Source organism: Hypanus sabinus, unplaced genomic scaffold (genome assembly GCF_030144855.1).
Source record: "Hypanus sabinus isolate sHypSab1 unplaced genomic scaffold, sHypSab1.hap1 scaffold_194, whole genome shotgun sequence".
Lineage (NCBI taxonomy): Eukaryota > Metazoa > Chordata > Chondrichthyes > Myliobatiformes > Dasyatidae > Hypanus > Hypanus sabinus.
Window position 1 is genome coordinate 227,890 of NW_026780036.1, and position 4,702 is coordinate 232,591.

Consider the following 4,702-nt stretch of genomic DNA (forward strand, 5'->3'; position numbering starts at 1 on the left):
TCACCCCCTCAGCCTTTTCCCTACTCTCCCTCCCCTCTGCCCATCACCTCAGCCTCTCCCCTTGTCCCATCCCTTTGGACTCTCCGCGTGCACCCCTGGCCTCGGACCCTACCCTAAGCTTCTTGGTTACTTCTCCCGCCCCGGCCTCCGAGCTACCTACCGGCTGGTTGTGCAGTGGTATCAGCGCCAGACTCCGGCGTGAAGGAGTTCCAATCCAAGTCGGGCGGCCCCACGGGCGGGCTTTCCACCCATGCCGGGTTGAGCATCGTCCCACTTCCCCGGGTTTCTCCCGGTCACCCCCCTCCCCGAGGTCTCTCGGCTACTTTCTCCTCCCCTGGGCTTCGTCCCTGTCTCATACTCCTGAAGGCCTCTCCCACTCCCCCGACCCCTCCCTTTCTCCCCGTCTGCCTCTCCGCTACCTCTCCACACCGGGCCTCGTCCCTGTCTCACACTCCTGAAGGCCTCTCCCACTCCCCCGACCCCTCCCTTTCTCCCCGTCTGCCTCTCCGCTACCTCTCCACACCGGGCCTCGTCCCTGTTTCCCTCTTCCCCTGGACTCTCCCACAGCTAGGCCTCTGCCTATCGCCCTCTCCCCTCAGATTTTCCCCTCCCCTCAGTCTCTTCCGTTCACCCTCTCCCCTCGCCGTCTCCTTGTCTCCCATTCCCCTCGGGTGCTCTGTATCTCACCGTCCTCTCAGCTTCTCTCTGTCTTGGCTCCTCCCTGTCACCATCTTCCTGTCTCCCCCTCTCCTGAGCCTCTCCATCTCCCCGTCCTCTCATTGTCTCCCTGTCTCCCCTTCCCCTCGGGGGCTCCTCATTTCACCGCCCCCTCGGCCCCTCCCTGTCAGCATGTCCCTACCTCCCCCTCTCCTCAGCCTGTCACTGTCTCCCACACACCTCGGCCTCTTCCTGTCACCCACTCCCCACGTCCTCTCATTGTCTCGTCGTATCCTCGACCCCTCTTTGCCTCCCCCTCGGTCTACTGCTACATCCCCCTACCCTCGGCCGCTCCCATACTTGTCTCTCCCCTGAGACTCTCACTTTTTCGCCCATCTTTTAACGTCTCTTTATCTCACCGTCCCCTCGGCCTCTCCCTGTCTCCCTATTACCTTGGCATCTCCCTGTCTCTCCCTCACCTCGGCGTCTCCTCAACTCTCATCTCCTTGGACCGTATCTCTCTCCCCCTCCTCACATCCTCTCCCGCCTCCTTCTCGCCTCGGCCACTCCCTGTCTTCCCCCTCTCCTCGGCCTCTCCATCTCTCCGCGTCCCCTCATTGTCTCCATCCGGCGCTCCACAGTTCTCCTTCCCCTCGGCATTTCCCTGTCTCCCATACCATCAGCATCTCCCGATCTCCCCACAACCCCCACCCCTCAGCCTATCACTGTCTCCCACTCTCCTCATCTAAAAACTGTCTCCCTCACCCCTCGGCCATTCACTGTCTCCCTCACCCCTCGGCCTCTCACTGTCTCCTCCGCCCTCGGACACTCCCCTACCTCCCCCACAGCTCCCATTTCCCTCGGCCCTCCATGTATCCCCCTCACCTTGGCCTCTCCCCGACTCCCATACCCTTGGCATTTCCACTACCTCTATCTCCTTTCGTACTCTCCCTCTCTCCCCTCCCACTCGTTGTCTCCTTATCTCTGCCTCCCCTCGTCATGGCACGGCCTCCCCCAGCTCTCGGCCTTTCCGAGCCTGCCCCTACCCTCGGCCTCTACCTATCTCCCTCAATCCTCTGTTTCTCTCCATCTCCCTCTCCGCTTGGAAAGTCACTCTCTCTCACCACTGCTCCCTCCACTTCCTGTCAGCCTCACCCTACCTCACTCCAGGGGATGGATAGACTCTCTCCCGGCAGCTGACACAGCATTGTGGGCCGAAGGGCCTGTGCTGTGCTATACTGTTCTGTGTTCTATGATCTCTGTCACAGGTCAGGATGGGCAGTTTCATTCTGACCCCGGTGTGAAGGGGGATACGGGAAAGGTGACCACAGACCAAGGGCAGGCCAGCCGACTGGAAAACTCAGCCCGTGGTGTGTGTTGGTGACTCAGGACGTCCCAGAATTTCCCCACAACTACCACGCTGCTGTGTCACTGGGGAACGGTGACCTACCTGTACAGTACACAGCGTTAGTCCAGGGTGTCGACCACAGCCAATACACAAAGTAACCGGAGCAGTTTTTCACCCTGATTTCTCGGCTCCCGGAACAGGTGTATTCACCCCAGATGACTCCAGGTGAGGAGAAGCAGACAGTCCTGGTCACCTCCCCCTCTCCCACGTTGGGGTGGGGACCTGGAATGAGATTTATAAACACTATGCAATGTACCTGGTCCCACAGTTCAGCGGGGAATGTGAATCAGGACCCATTGTAAATCAGTGGTTCACAACCCCCGGTCCGTTCCGGCCTCAGTCAGCACTGAGCTGCTGCCCTCTCCCTCTCCACCCCACCCTCCCCGCAGCAGCACCTTCATCTTCTGAATGAGCCTCCCATGAGGGACCTTGTCAAACGTCTGGGGGATCTCATTGAAACCTATCGAATATCGAAAGGCCTGGATAGAGTGGACATGGAGTGGATGATTCCTATAGTGGGGGAGTCTGGGACCAGAGGGCACAGCCTCACAACACAAGAACCTCCCTTTAGAACAGAGATGAGGGAGAATTTCTTTAGCCAGAAGGTGGTTAATCTGAGGAATTCATTGCCACAAACGGCTGTGGAGGTCACGTCATTTATAAATGTAAAGTGGAGGTTGAGAGGTTTTTTGATTTGTGAGGGTGTCATTTGTGACTGTCCCTCATTCACCCACGGTCTGCCCAATGCTCAGCAGTCCCATCCATAAGAATCCTCTCCACTGCCTTCCCTACCACTGACGTGAGACTTACTGGTCAGAGAGTCACAGAAAGCTACAGCACAGAAAAAGGCCCTTCGGCCCATCCAATCATTGCTAAACCATTTACACTGCCTTATCCCATCAACCTGCACGTGGACAACAGCCGTCCATCTCTCCCATCCACGTACCAACCAAACTTCTCTTAAACATTGAAATCAAAATGGCATCCACCACTTGCTCAGTTTCCTGGATTATTCCTGTTTCTCGACATTTTATACACATTTCAACAAAAGTTTAAATCAGTTTTATTTGTTTATTTATTTGTTTGTTTATTTGTTTATTTATTTGTTTGTTTATTTGTTTATTTATTTGTTTGTTTGTTTGTTTATTATTTGGTTGTTTATTTATTTATTTGGCATTAAAACACAGAGTACGGTCTTTGTGCCACACTGCCTGTGCAATCGTCTACAATACCGAGAAGGCCGACCGTCATCATGGGAGAATTTACAACGACCAATGAACCCACCCGTACCGGGGACAACAGGAGTAAACCGGAGAACCCGGGGTAACCCATGCATTCCATGAGTAGGACGGACAGAGACTCCTTACAGATGACACTGGGATTGAACTCTGAACCCCGACGCCCCAGGCTGTAATAATGACGCGCTAACCGCTACGTTACCATGGCAACCATTAATTTATCCCACTAATTAGTGAACGATGATATCTGAAGACTCCCCCAACTCCCTGGAGATTGCCCCACCACTGAAATGAGTCTGAGGTCAGTGAAACACCTCTGCGTAGTATCCAGAATGGGGTCAGCGGACAGATCAGTTCTGTAACCCAACTCCGGGAAGTTGTCACTCCTCCACCGGACTCCATGACGATACAGGACCGTAGAGCGGTCTCAGTGACTGTGGGGAGACCTCTCAGGGAGATGGGTTCTGTGTCCACGCTAGGGCCCACTGAAGAGATTCAGGTTGTATTGCGACAAACCCCAAAAATAACCGAGCCCCACTGATGTAAACTCTGACCCTACCGTTTAACCAGCCTGGGTAGTACCCGGAGCAGAGAGACGGTGAAACGATCGTCTCGGGAATCTTCCATCCTCCGGAACTGAAACAACAATCAGAGAGTCAGTCACTGATCTGAGGGAGTTTATTCACTCAGAGAGACACGGGAAATTATACTCACCCTGTCCATACCCTGTTTCTGTTCAGAAACCTCCAATCCCGGGAATTCCCTCTCTGTTGTACCTCCCCCTTGTCTCCAGCCCGAAAATGTAGGATCTCCCCTCTCCCTGTATTCACTCCCCATCTCACTAATGATCCCGGTCTCCCTGCATTTCCCATTCACACAACCCTTGTTCCCTTGTTTATATACCCATTCTGCTTCCAGTTTCTGAGTGATTATCTCCTCACTTTACCTGCTAAATCTGTACCATCCCACTTCAAGATTTCTATCATCCATCCATTGTCCATCGGTACACTCAGTGCTGTAGCAATCCGTGCTCCTCCAGGGCTGATCCAAGACAGAGTGGGTTACACAAGGATCACTGAGTGCGGAGTCTTTGACTGTGGGACAGAACGATGTTCAGTGTTAATGTACAACTCACGGTCCCCATCCTCTTTCTCTGCCAACCACAAAACCCATCCTGAACTAAATGGTGGGGCGGGGCTAGCTAGAAGGTGATAGGTGAAGCCAGGTGGGACAGAAAGATCAAGGGCTGGAGAAGAAAGAATCTGATCAGAGAGGAGAGCGGACAGAAGGAGAAATGGCAGGAGGAGGGAACCAGGGGGAAGTAATAGTTTGTTGCTGAGAAGTAAAAGGTCAAATTGGGGAATAGAGGAAGGGGGAGGAGAATTTTGTTCACTGGAAG